Genomic DNA, 14,569 nt, shown 5'->3' with positions numbered 1-14,569 from the left:
GCAGTTGAAATTTTAGGGGAAGGGTACTTTGGTACTGTGTACAAGGCTCAACACATATCTGACCACAAGAACTACGCCATAAAAAAATTGAAAGCAGATAAAATTTCTGAATCCGAAAAATTCAAAGAAATAAGAAATTTCGAACACGTGGGGTACCACCCCCACATTGCAAATTACATCATGGGATGGGAACAGGAAGCTGACATATACCTCATGATGCAGTTATCCCACACGAGTCTGGTAAACAACGTTAAAATCACCAATGATGTTCCAGAATTCGTCTTTTGGGACTGCATCGGTGATGTATGTCTCGCTTCTATCTACCTGGCAGAAAGACGTTTGGTCCATTACGATATCAAGGATAATAACATCCTAATACACGGAAAAAACCTGGTACAAAGAAGTGGCTGATTTCGGCACAATAGTTGAGATACGAGAGGTACGTCAAACAATTTATTTGTACATCCTCTACAGTGGCAGATCCAGAAATTTTTTTGGGGGTCATGGATCTTGAGGGTGATTTAATTACTTTTCTCTGATGCAAGGTCGCTTAGTCTTACCACCCCTAGGATAAGTGGGTTTTCAATTATTTTTTGGATTTTTTGGATGGGCCTAATTTTTTCTTGTTTGACAGGTCTCCGTTTTTTTAGGATTAATGAATTCATACTTATTTTCGTTTGGGGAGGGGGTCATGACCCCATGACCCCTCGCTCTGGATCTACCATGATCCTTTAACCAGCGCTCCCTTGTTACGAGTGACTAAAATTTTGTAGTGACTTCTTGTAGTTACGAGTGACTAAAATTAAAAATACTATAAAAAAATCAACCAAAAAGCAAAAAAATTTAAAAAATTGAACACATTCGTTAAAGAAAAGGGGGGGACGAAAGCCGTTTATTCGATGAAGACGCGCCACGCTTTTCTTTCACGAATGTGTTAGATTTTTTCAATTTTTTTTTTTTATTTTTAGTTGATTTTTTTTTATATTATTTTTAATTTTTGGTCGCTCGTAAGTAAAGAAAAGCGTTTCTTAAAAGTTTTGTTTCATATTTTTAATTTTTTTATAAGATATCTTGATTTAGCTATAAGTTTTTTAAAGTTGAATAAGTTAAAATTTATAAAAGGCATGTTTACAAGATGAAAATGTTTGCTGAGTTAAAATTAATTGAATATTTTATCTATTTTAGTGACGCTCAAAGATGCTGGAAGAGCCGTACCTTTCTCAAATATTTTCGGCAGTTGAAATTTTAGGGGAAGGGTACTTTGGTACTGTGTACAAGGCTCAACACATATCTGAGAACAAGAACTACGCCATAAAAAAAATTGAAAGCAGATAAAATTTCTGAATCCGAAATATTCAAAGAAATAAGAAATTTCGAACAAGTGGGGTACCACCCCCACATTGTAAATTACATCATGGGATGGGAACAGGAAGCTGACATATACCTCATGATGCAGTTATCCCAGACGAGTCTGGTAAAATACGTTAAAATCGCCAATGATGTTCCAGAATTCGTCTTTTGGGACTGCATCCGTGATGTATGTCTCGCTTCCATCTACCTAGCAGAAAGACATTTGGTCCATTACGATATCAAGGATGATAACATCCTAATACACGGAAAAAACTTTAAACTGGCTGATTTCGGCACAATAGTTGAGATAAGAGAGGTAAGTCAAAACAATTTATTTTACATCCTTTACAGTGGCGGATCCAGAAATTTTTTTGGGGGTCATGGATCTTGAGGGTGATTTAATTACTTTTCTCTGATGCAAGGTCGCTTAGTCTTAACACCCCTAGGATAAGTGGGTTTTTAATTATTTTTTGAATTTTTTGGATGGGCCTAATTTTTTCTGTTTGATAGCTCTCCGTTTTTTTTTAGATTATTGAGTTGATACTTATTTTCGTTTGGGGGGGGGGGGTCATGACCTCGTGTCCAAGCTCTGGATCCACCATGATCCTTTAACCAGCGCTCCCTTGTTACGAGTGACTAAAATTTTCGTAGTGACTTCTTGTAGTTACGAGTGACTAAAATTAAAAATAGTATAGAAAATCAACCAAAAATCAAAAAAATTTAAAAAATTTAACACATTCCTTAAAGAAAAGGGTGGGACGAAAACCGTTTATTCGCTGAAGACGCGCCACGCTTTTCTTTCACGAATGTGTTAGATTTTTTCAATTTTTTTTGCTTTTTAGTTGATTTTTTTATATTATTTTTAATTCTAGTCACTCATAACTAAAGAAAAGCGTTTCTTAAAAGTATTGTTTCATATTTTTAATTTTTTTATAAGATATCTTGATTTAGCTATAAGTTTTTTAAAGTTGAATAAGTTAAAATTTATAAAAGGCATGTTTACAAGATGAAAATGCTTGCCGAGTTAAAATTAATTGAATATTTTATCTATTTTAGTGACGCTCAAAGATACTGGAAGAGCCGTACCTTTCTCAAATATTTTCGGCAGTTGAAATTTTAGGGGAAGGGTACTTTGGTACTGTGTACAAGGCTCAACACATATCTGACAACAAGAACTACGCCATAAAAAAATTGAAAGCAGATAAAATTTCTGAATCCGAAATATTCAAAGAAATAAGAAATTTCGAACAAGTGTGGTACCACCCCCACATTATAAATTACATCATGGGATGGGAACAGGAAGCTGACATATACCTCATGATGCAGTTATCCCAGACGAGTCTGGTAAACTACGTTAAAATCACCAATGATGTTCCAGAATTCGTCTTTTGGGACTGCATCCGTGATGTATGTCTCGCTTCTATCTACCTGGCAGAAAGACGTTTGGTCCATTATGATATCAAGGATGATAACATCCTAATACACGGAAAAAACCTGGTACAAAGAAGTGGCTGATTTCGGCACAATAGTTGAGATAAGAGAGGTAAGTCAAAACAATTTATTTTTACATCCTTTACAGTGGCGGATCCAGAAATTTTTTTGGGGGTCATGGATCTTGAGGGTGATTTAATTACTTTTCTCTGATGCAAGGTCGCTTAGTCTTACCACCCCTAGGATAAGTGGGTTTTCAATTATTTTTTGGATTTTTTGGATGGGCCTAATTTTTTTTGTTTGACAGCTCTCCGTTTTTTAGGAATATTGAATTGATACTTATTTTCGTTTGGGGGGGGGGTCATGACCCCGTGACCCCTCGCTCTGGATCCACCATGATCCTTTAACCAGCGCTCCCTTGTTACGAGTGACTAAAATTTTGTAGTGACTTCTTGTAGTTACGAATGACTAAACTTAAAAATACTATAAAAAAACCAACCAAAAAGCGAAAAAATTTAAAAAATTTAACACATTCGTTAATGAAAAGGGTGGGACGAAAACCGTTTACTCGCTAAAGACGCGCCACGCTTTTCTTTCACGAATGTGTGATTTTTTCAATTTTTTTTTGCTTTTTAGTTGATTTTTTTATATTATTTTTAATTTTAGTCACTCGTAACTAAAGAAAAGCGTTTCTTAAAAATTTTGTTTCATATTTTTAATTTTTTTTATAATATATCTTGATTCATCTCTATGTTTTTTAAAGTTGAATAAGTTAAAGTTTATAAAAGGCATGTTTACAAGATGAAAATGCTTGCTGAGTTAAAATTAATTGAATATTTTATGGATTTTAGTGACACTCAAGACGCTGGAAGAGCCGTACCTTTCTCAAATATTTTCGGCAGTTGAAATTTTAGGGGAAGGGCACTTTGGTACTGTGTTCAAGGCTCAACACATATCTGACAACAAGAACTACGCCATAAAAAAATTGAAAGCAGATAAAATTTCTGAATCCGAAAAATTCAAAGAAATAAGAAATTTCGAACAAGTGGGTAAATTACATCATGGGATGGGAACAGGAAGCTGACATATACCTCATGATGCAGTTATCCCAGACGGGTCTGGTAAACTACGTTAAAATCACCAATTATGTTCCAGAATTCGTCTTTTGGGACTGCATCCGTGATGTATGTCTCGCTTCCATCTACCTGGCAGAAAGACGTTTGGTCCATTACGATATCAAGGATGATAACATCCCAATACACGGAAAAAACTTGGCACAAAGAAGTGGCTGATTTCGGCACAATAGTTGAGATAAGTGAGGTAAGTCAAAACAATTTATTTTACATCCTTTACAGTGGCGGATCCAGATATTTTTTTACAGTGGTGGATCTACCATGATCCTTTAACCAGCGCTCCCTTGTTACGAGTGAGTAAAATTTTGTAGTGACTTCTTGTAGTTACGAGTAACTAAAATTAAAAATACTATAAAATAAATCAACAAAAAAGCAAAAAAATTTAAAAAATTTAACACATTCGTTAAAGAAAAGAGTGGGAAGAAAACCGTTTATTCGATGAAGATGCGCCACGCTTTTCTTTCACGAATGTGTTAGATTTTTTCAATTTTTTTTTTTTGCTTTTTAGTTGATTTTTTTATATTATTTTTAATTTTAGTCACTCGTAACTAAAGAAAAGCGTTTCTTAAAAGTATTGTTTCATATTTTTAATTTTTTTATAAGATATCTTGATTTAGCTATAAGTTTTTTAAAGTTGAATAAGTTAAAATTTATAAAAGGCATGTTTACAAGATGAAAATGCTTGCCGAGTTAAAATTAATTGAATATTTTATCTATTTTAGTGACGCTCAAAGATACTGGAAGAGCCGTACCTTTCTCAAATATTTTCGGCAGTTGAAATTTTAGGGGAAGGGTACTTTGGTACTGTGTACAAGGCTCAACACATATCTGACAACAAGAACTACGCCATAAAAAAATTGAAAGCAGATAAAATTTCTGAATCCGAAATATTCAAAGAAATAAGAAATTTCGAACAAGTGTGGTACCACCCCCACATTGTAAATTACATCATGGGATGGGAACAGGAAGCTGACATATACCTCATGATGCAGTTATCCCAGACGAGTCTGGTAAACTACGTTAAAATCACCAATGATGTTCCAGAATTCGTCTTTTGGGACTGCATCCGTGATGTATGTCTCGCTTCTATCTACCTGGCAGAAAGACGTTTGGTCCATTATGATATCAAGGATGATAACATCCTAATACACGGAAAAAACCTGGTACAAAGAAGTGGCTGATTTCGGCACAATAGTTGAGATAAGAGAGGTAAGTCAAAACAATTTATTTTTACATCCTTTACAGTGGCGGATCCAGAAATTTTTTTGGGGGTCATGGATCTTGAGGGTGATTTAATTACTTTTCTCTGATGCAAGGTCGCTTAGTCTTACCACCCCTAGGATAAGTGGGTTTTCAATTATTTTTTGGATTTTTTGGATGGGCCTAATTTTTTTTGTTTGACAGCTCTCCGTTTTTTAGGAATATTGAATTGATACTTATTTTCGTTTGGGGGGGGGGTCATGACCCCGTGACCCCTCGCTCTGGATCCACCATGATCCTTTAACCAGCGCTCCCTTGTTACGAGTGACTAAAATTTTGTAGTGACTTCTTGTAGTTACGAATGACTAAACTTAAAAATACTATAAAAAAACCAACCAAAAAGCGAAAAAATTTAAAAAATTTAACACATTCGTTAATGAAAAGGGTGGGACGAAAACCGTTTACTCGCTGAAGACGCGCCACGCTTTTCTTTCACGAATGTGTGATTTTTTCAATTTTTTTTTGCTTTTTAGTTGATTTTTTTATATTATTTTTAATTTTAGTCACTCGTAACTAAAGAAAAGCGTTTCTTAAAAATTTTGTTTCATATTTTTAATTTTTTTTATAATATATCTTGATTCATCTCTATGTTTTTTAAAGTTGAATAAGTTAAAGTTTATAAAAGGCATGTTTACAAGATGAAAATGCTTGCTGAGTTAAAATTAATTGAATATTTTATGGATTTTAGTGACGCTCAAAGACGCTGGAAGAGCCATACCTTTCTCAAATATTTTCGCAGTTGAAATTTTAGTGGAAGGGTACTTTGGTACTGTGTTCAAGGCTCAACACATATCTGACAACAAGAACTACGCCATAAAAAAATTGAAAGCAGATAAAATTTCTGAATTCAAAATATTCAAAGAAATAAGAAATTTCGAACAAGTGGGGTACCACCCCCACATTGTAATTTACATCATGGGATGGGAACAGGAAGCTGACATATACCTCATGATGCAGATATCCCAGACGACTCTGGTAAACTACGTTAAAATCACCAATGATGTTGCAGAGTTCGTCTTTTGGGACTGCATCCGTGATGTATGTCTCGCTTCCATCTACCTGGCAGAAAGACGTTTGGTCCATTACGATATCAAGGATGATAACATCCCAATACACGGAAAAAACCTGGTACAAAGAAGTGGCTGATTTCGGCACAATAGTTGAGATAAGAGAGGTAAGTTAAAACAATTTATTTTTACATCCTTTACAGTGGCGGATCCAGAAATTTTTTTGGGGGTCATGGATCATTAGGGTGATTTAATGACTTTTCTCTGATGCAAGGTCGCTTAGTCCTTACCACCCCTAGGATAAGTGGGTTTTCAATTATTTTTTGGATTTTTTTGAATGGGCTTAATTTTTTTTTGTTTGACAGCTCTCCGTTTTTTTAGGATTATTGAATTGATACTTATTTTCGTTTGGGGGGGGGTCATGACCCCGTGACCCCTCGCTCTGGATCCACCATGATCCTTTAACCAGCGCTCCCTTGTTACGAGTGACTAAAATTTTGTAGTGACTTCTTTTAGTTACGAGTGACTAAAATTAAAAATACTATAAAAAAATCAACCAAAAAGCAAAAAAATTTAAAAAATTTAACACATTCGTTAAAGAAAAGGGTGGGACGAAAACCGTTTATTCGATGAAGACGCGCCACGCTTTTCTTTCACGAATGTGTTAGATTTTTTCAATTTTTTTTGCTTTTTAGTTGATTTTTTTTATATTATTTTTAATTTTGGTCACTCGTAAATAAAGAAAAGCGTTTCTTAAAAGTTTTGTTTCATATTTTTAATTTTTTTTTTATAAGATATCTTGATTTAGCTATAAGTTTTTTAAAGTTGAATAAGTTAAAATTTATAAAAGGCATGTTTACAAGATGAAAATGCTTGCTGAGTTAAAATTAATTGAATATTTTATGGATTTTAGTGACGCTCAAAGACGCTGGAAGAGCCATACCTTTCTCAAATATTTTCGGCAGTTGAAATTTTAGGGGAAGGGTACTTTGGTACTGTGTTCAAGGCTCAACACATATCTGACAACAAGAACTACGCCATAAAAAAATTGAAAGCAGATAAAATTTCTGAATCCGAAATATTCAAAGAAATAAGAAATTTCGAACAAGTGGGGTACCACCCCCACATTGTACATTACATCATGGGATGGGAACAGGAAGCTGACATATACCTCATGATGCAGTTATCCCAGACGAGTCTGGTAAACTACGTTAAAATCACCAATGATGTTGCAGAATTCGTATTTTGGGACTGCATCCGTGATGTATGTCTCGCGTCCATCTACCTGGCAGAAAGACGTTTGGTCCATTACGATATCAAGGATGATAACATCCCAATACACGGAAAAAACTTGGCACAAAGAACTGGCTGATTTCGGCACAATAGTTGAGATAAGAGAGGCAAGTCAAAACAATTTATTTTTGCATCCTTTACAGTGGCGGATCCAGAAATTTTTTTGGGGGTCATGGATCTTGAGGATGATTTAATTACTTTTCTCTGATGCAAGGTCGCTTAGTCTTACCACCCCTAGGATAAGTGGGTTTTCAATTATTTTTTGGATTTTTTGGTTGGGCCTAATTTTTTTTTTGTTTGACAGCTCTCCGTTTTTTTAGGATTATTGAATTGATACTTATTTTCGTTTGGGGGGGGGGGGTCATGACCCTGTGACCCCTCGCTCTGCATCCACCATGATCCTTTAACCAGCACTCCCTTGTTACGAGTGACTAAAATTTTTGTAGTGACTTCTTGTAGTTACGAGTGACTAAAATTAAAAATACTGTAAAAAAATCAACCAAAAAGCAAAAAAATTTTAAAAATTTAACACATTCGTTAAAGAAAAGGGTGGGACGAAAACCGTTTATTCGATGAAGACGCGCCACGCTTTTCTTTCACGAATGTGAAATGTTATATTATTTTTAATTCTAGTCACTCGTAACTAAAGAATAGCGTTTCTTAATTATTTTGTTTCATATTTTTAATTTTTTTATAAGATATCTTGATTTAGCTATAAGTTTTTTAAAGCTGAATACGTTAAAGTTTATAAAAGGCATGTTTACAAGATGAAAATGCTTGCTGAGTTAAAATTAATTGAATATTTTATGGATTTTAGTGACGCCCAAAGATGCTGGAAGAGCCGTACTTTTCTCAAATATTTTCGGCAGTTGAAATTTTAGCGGAAGGGTACTTTGATACTGTGTTCAAGGCTCAACACATATCTAACAACAAGAACTACGCCATAAAAAAATTGAAAACAGATAAAATTTCTGAATCCGAAAAATTCAAAGAATAAGAAATTTCGAACAAGTGGGGTACCACCCCCACATTGAATATTACATCATGGGATGGGAACAGGAAGCTGACATATACCTCATGATGCAGTTATCCCAGACGAGTCTGGTAAACTACGTTAAAATCACCAATGATGTTCCAGAATTCGTCTTTTGGGACTGCATCCGTGATGTATGTCTCGCTTCGATCTACCTGGCAGAAAGACGTTTGGTCCATTACGATATCAAGGATGATAACATCCAAATACACGGAAAAAACTTTAAACTGGCTGATTTCGGCACAATAGTTGAGATAAGAGAGGTAAGTCAAAACAATTTATTTTACATCCTTTACAGTGGCGGATCCAGATATTTTTTTACAGTGGTGGATCTACCATGATCCTTTAACCAGCGCTCCCTTGTTACGAGTGAGTAAAATTTTGTAGTGACTTCTTGTAGTTACGAGTAACTAAAATTAAAAATACTATAAAAAAAATCAACAAAAAAGCAAAAAAATTTAAAAAATTTAACACATTCGTTAAAGAAAAGAGTGGGAAGAAAACCGTTTATTCGATGAAGATGCGCCACGCTTTTCTTTCACGAATGTGTTAGATTTTTTCAATTTTTTTTTTGCTTTTTAGTTGATTTTTTTATATTATTTTTAATTTTAGTCACTCGTAACTAAACAAAAGCGTTTCTTAAAAGTATTGTTTCATATTTTTAATTTTTTTATAAGATATCTTGATTTAGCTATAAGTTTTTTAAAGTTGAATAAGTTAAAATTTATAAAAGGCATGTTTACAAGATGAAAATGCTTGCCGAGTTAAAATTAATTGAATATTTTATCTATTTTAGTGACGCTCAAAGATGCTGGAAGAGCCGTACCTTTCTCAAATATTTTCGGCAGTTGAAATTTTAGGGGAAGGGTACTTTGGTACTGTGTACAAGGCTCAACACATATCTGACAACAAGAACTACGCCATAAAAAAATTGAAAGCAGATAAAATTTCTGAATCCGAAAAATTCAAAGAAATAAGAAATTTCGAACACGTGGGGTACCACCCCCACATTGTAAATTACATCATGGGATGGGAACAGGAAGCTGACATATACCTCATGATGCAGTTATCCCACACGAGTCTGGTAAACTACGTTAAAATCACCAATTATGTTCCAGAATTCGTCTTTTGGGACTGCATCGGTGATGTATGTCTCGCTTCTATCTACCTGGCAGAAAGACGTTTGGTCCATTACGATATCAAGGATAATAACATCCTAATACACGGAAAAAACCTGGTACGAAGAAGTGGCTGATTTCGGCACAATAGTTGAGATACGAGAGGTACGTCAAACAATTTATTTGTACATCCTCTACAGTGGCGGATCCAGAAATTTTTTTGGGAGTCATGGATCTTGAGGGTGATTTAATTACTTTTCTCTGATGCAAGGTCGCTTAGTCTTACCACCCCTAGGATAAGTGGGTTTTCAATTATTTTTTGGATTTTTTGGATGGGCCTAATTTTTTCTTGTTTGACAGGTCTCCGTTTTTTTAGGATTAATGAATTCATACTTATTTTCGTTTGGGGGGGGACCCCGTGACCCTTCGCTCTGGATCTACCATGATCCTTTAACCAGCGCTCCCTTGTTACGAGTGACTAAAATTTTGTAGTGACTTCTTGTAGTTACGAGTGACTAAAATTAAAAATACTATAAAAAAATCAACCAAAAAGCAAAAAAATTTAAAAAATTGAACACATTCGTTAAAGAAAAGGGTGGGACGAAAGCCGTTTATTCGATGAAGACGAGCCACGCTTTTCTTTCACGAATGTGTTAGATTTTTTCAATTTTTTTTTTTGATTTTTAGTTGATTTTTTTTTATATTATTTTTAATTTTTGGTCGCTCGTAAGTAAAGAAAAGCGTTTCTTAAAAGTTTTGTTTCATATTTTTAATTTTTTTATAAGATATCTTGATTTAGCTATAAGTTTTTTAAAGTTGAATAAGTTAAAATTTATAAAAGGCATGTTTACAAGATGAAAATGCTTGCTGAGTTAAAATTAATTGAATATTTTATGGATTTTAGTGACGCTCAAAGATGCTTGAAGAGCCGTACCTTTCTCAAATATTTTCGGCAGTTGAAATTTTAGGGGAAGGGTACTTTGGTACTGTGTACAAGGCTCAACACATATCTGAGAACAAGAACTACGCCATAAAAAATTGAAAGCAGATAAAATTAATAAATCCGAAATATTCAAAGAAATAATAAATTTGGAACAAGTGGGGTACCACCCCCACATTGTAAATTACATCATGGGATGGGAACAGGAAGCTGACATATACCTCATGATGGAGTTATCCCAGACGAGTCTGGTAAACTACGTTAAAATCACCAATGATGTTCCACTATTCGTCTTTTGGGACTGCATCCGTGATGTATGTCTCGCTTCCATCTACCTGGCAGAAAGACATTTGGTCCATTACGATATCAAGGATGGTAACATCCTAATACACGGAAAAAACTTTAAACTGGCTGATTTCGGCACAATAGTTGAGATAAGAGAGGTAAGTCAAAACAATTTATTTTACATCCTTTACAGTGGCGGTTCCAGAAATTTTTTTGGGGGTCATGGATCTTGAGGGTGATTTAATTACTTTTCTCTGATGCAAGGTCGCTTAGTCTTACCACCCCTAGGATAAGTGGGTTTTAAATTATTTTTTGGATTTTTTGGATGGGCCTAATTCTTTTTTGTTTGACAGGTCTCCGTTTTTTTAGGATTATTGAATTCATACTTATTTTCGTTTGGGGGGGGGGGGGGTCATGACCCCGTGACCCCTCGCTCTGGATCTATCATGATCCTTTAACCAACGCTCCCTTGTTACGAGTGACTAAAATTTTGTAGTGACTTCTTGTAGTTACGAGTGACTAAAATTAAAAATACTATAAAAAAATCAACCAAAAAGCAAAAAAATTTAAAAAATCACATTTGTTAAAGAAAAGGGTGGGACGAAAGCCGTTTATTCGATGAAGACGCGCCACGCTTTTCTTTCACGAATGTGTTAGATTTTTTCAATTTTTTTTTTGATTTTTAGTTGATTTTTTTTATATTATTTTTAATTCTAGTCACTCATAACTAAAGAAAAGCGTTTCTTAAAAGTTTTGTTTCATATTTTTAATTTTTTTATAAGATATCTTGATTTAGCTATAAGTTTTTTAAAGTTGAATAAGTTAAAATTTATAAAAGGCATGTTTACAAGATGAAAATGCTTGCTGAGTTAAAATTAATTGAATATTTTATGGATTTTAGTGACGCTCAAAGATGCTGGAAGAGCCGTACCTTTCTCAAATATTTTCGGCAGTTGAAATTTTAGGGGAAGGGCACTTTGGTACTGTGTACAAGGCTCAACACATATCTGACCACAAGAACTACGCCATAAAAAAATTGAAAGCAGATAAAATTTCTGAATCCGAAATATTCAAAGAAATAAGAAATTTCGAACAAGTGTGGTACCACCCCCACATTGTAAATTACATCATGGGATGGGAACAGGAAGCTGACATATACCTCATGATGCAGTTATCCCAGACGAGTCTGGCAAACTACGTTAAAATCACCAATGATGTTCCAGAATTCGTCTTTTGGGACTGCATCCGTGATGTATGTCTCGCTTCCATCTACCTGGCAGAAAGACGTTTGATCCATTACGATATCAAGGATGATAACATCCTAATACACGGAAAAAACCTGGTACAAAGAAGTGGCTGATTTCGGCACAATAGTTGAGATAAGAGAGGTAAGTCAAAACAATTTATTTTTACATCCTTTACAGTTGCGGATCCAGAAATTTTTTTGGGGGTCATGGATCTTGAGGGTGATTTAATTACTTTTCTCTGATGCAAGGTCGCTTAGTCTTACCACCCCTAGGATAAGTGGGATTTCAATTATTTTTTGGATTTTTTGGATGGGCCTAATTTTTTTGTTTGACAGCTCTACGTTTTTTAGGATTATTGAATTGATACTTATTTTCGTTTGGGGGGGGGGGTCATGACCCCGTGACCCCTCGCTCTGGATCCACCATGATCCTTTAACCAGCGCTCCCTTATTACGAGTGACTAAAATTTTGTAGTGACTTCTTGTAGTTAGAAGTGACTTAAATTAAAAATACTACAAATAAATCAACCAAAAAGCAAAAAAATTTAAAAAATTTAACATATTCGTTAAACAAAAGGGTGGGACGAAAACCGTTTATTCGATGAAGACGCGCCACGCTTTTCTTTCACGAATGTGTTAGAGTTTTTCAATTTTTTTTTTGCTTTTTAGTTGATTTTTTTTATATTATTTTTAATTCTAGTCACTCGTAACTAAAGAAAAGCGTTTATTAATTATTTTGTTTCACATTTTTAATTTTTTATAAGATATCTTGATTTAGCTATAAGTTTTTTAAAGTTGAATAAGTTAAAGTTTATAAAAGGCATGTTTACAAGATGAAAATGCTTGCTGAGTTAAAATTAATTGAATATTTTATGGATTTTAGTGACGCCCAAAGATGCTGGAAGAGCCGTACTTTTCTCAAATATTTTCGGCAGTTGAAATTTTAGGGGAAGGGTACTTTGGTACTGTGTTCAAGGCTCAACACATATCTGACAACAAGAACTACGCCATAAAAAAATTGAAAGCAGATAAAATTTCTGAATCCGAAAAATTCAAAGAAATAAATTTCGAACAAGTGGGGTACCACCCCCACCTTGTAAATTACATCATGATATGGGAACAGGAAGCTGATATATACCTAATGATGCAGTTATCCCAAACGAGTCTGGTAAACTACGTTAAAATCACCAATGATGTTCCAGAATTCGTCTTTTGGGACTGCATCCGTGATGTATGTCTCGCTTCGATCTACCTGGCAGAAAGACGTTTGGTCCATTACGATATCAAGGATGATAACATCCTAATACACGGAAAAAACTTTAAACTGGCTGATTTCGGCACAATAGTTGAGATAAGAGAGGTAAGTCAAAACAATTTATTTTACATCCTTTACAGTGGCGGATCCAGAAATTTTTTTGGGGGTCATGGATCTTGAGGGTGATTTAATTACTTTTCTCTGATGCAAGGTCGCTTAGTCTTGCCACCCCTAGGATAAGTGGGTTTTTAATTATTTTTTGGATTTTTTTGATGGGCCTGATTTTTTTTGTTTGACAGCTCTCCGTTTTTTTTTAGATTATTGAATTGATACTTATTTTCGTTTGGGGAAGGGGGGTCATGACCCCGTGACCCCTCGCTCTGGATCCACCATGATCCTTTAACCAGCGCTCCCTTGTTACGAGTGACTAAAATTTTGTAGTGACTTCTTGTAGTTAGAAGTGACTTAAATTAAAAATACTACAAATAAATCAACCAAAAAGCAAAAAAATTTAAAAAATTGAACACATTTGTTAAAGAAAAGGGTGGGACGAAACCGTTTATTCGATGAAGACGCGCCACGCTTTTCTTTCACGAATGAGTTAGATTTTTTCAATTTTTTTTTTATTTTTTGTTTATTTTTTTTATATTATTTTTAATTTTTGGTCACTCGTAACTAAAGAAAAGCGTTTCTTAAAAGTTTTGTTTCATATTTTTAATTTATTTATAAGATATCTTAATTTAGCTATAAGTTTTTTAAAGTTGAATAAGTTAAAATTTATAAAAGGCATGTTTACAAGATGAAAATGCTTGCTGAGTTAAAATTAATTGAATATTTTATGGATTTTAGTGACGCTCAAAGATGCTGGAAGATCCGTACCTTTCTCAAATATTTTCGGCAGTTGAAATTTTAGGGGAAGGGTACTTTGGTACTGTGTACAAGGCTGAACACATATCTGACAACAAGAACTACGCCATAAAAAAATTGAAAGCAGATAAAATTTCTGAATCCGAAAAATTCAAAGAAATAAGAAATTTCGAACACGTGGGGTACCACCCCCACATTGTAAATTACATCATGGGATGGGAACAGGAAGCTGACATATACCTCATGATGCAGTTATCCCACACGAGTCTGGTAAACTACGTTAAAATCACCAATGATGTTCCAGAATTCGTCTTTTGGGACTGCATCGGTGATGTATGTCTCGCTTCTATC

At 34.5% G+C, this 14,569-nt stretch overlaps 1 protein-coding gene across 1 annotated transcript in view; it reads left to right on the top strand.

Annotated features, from left to right (window-relative positions):
• LOC126892575 (membrane-associated tyrosine- and threonine-specific cdc2-inhibitory kinase-like) overlaps nt 1-12,490 on the top strand; it is a 37,192-nt gene extending 24,702 nt beyond the window's left edge. Inside the window, exon 2 of the mRNA XM_050662137.1 lies at nt 12,346-12,490. The gene's annotated coding sequence lies outside the window, so the exon portion shown is untranslated. The remainder of the gene's footprint in view (nt 1-12,345) is intronic.
• The last annotated feature ends 2,079 nt before the right edge of the window (nt 12,491-14,569 follow it).

This window comes from Diabrotica virgifera, chromosome 9 (assembly GCF_917563875.1).
Source record: "Diabrotica virgifera virgifera chromosome 9, PGI_DIABVI_V3a".
Lineage (NCBI taxonomy): Eukaryota > Metazoa > Arthropoda > Insecta > Coleoptera > Chrysomelidae > Diabrotica > Diabrotica virgifera.
The sequence above is the reverse complement of the archived record's forward strand: the minus strand, read 5'-3'. Positions and strand labels throughout refer to the sequence as shown.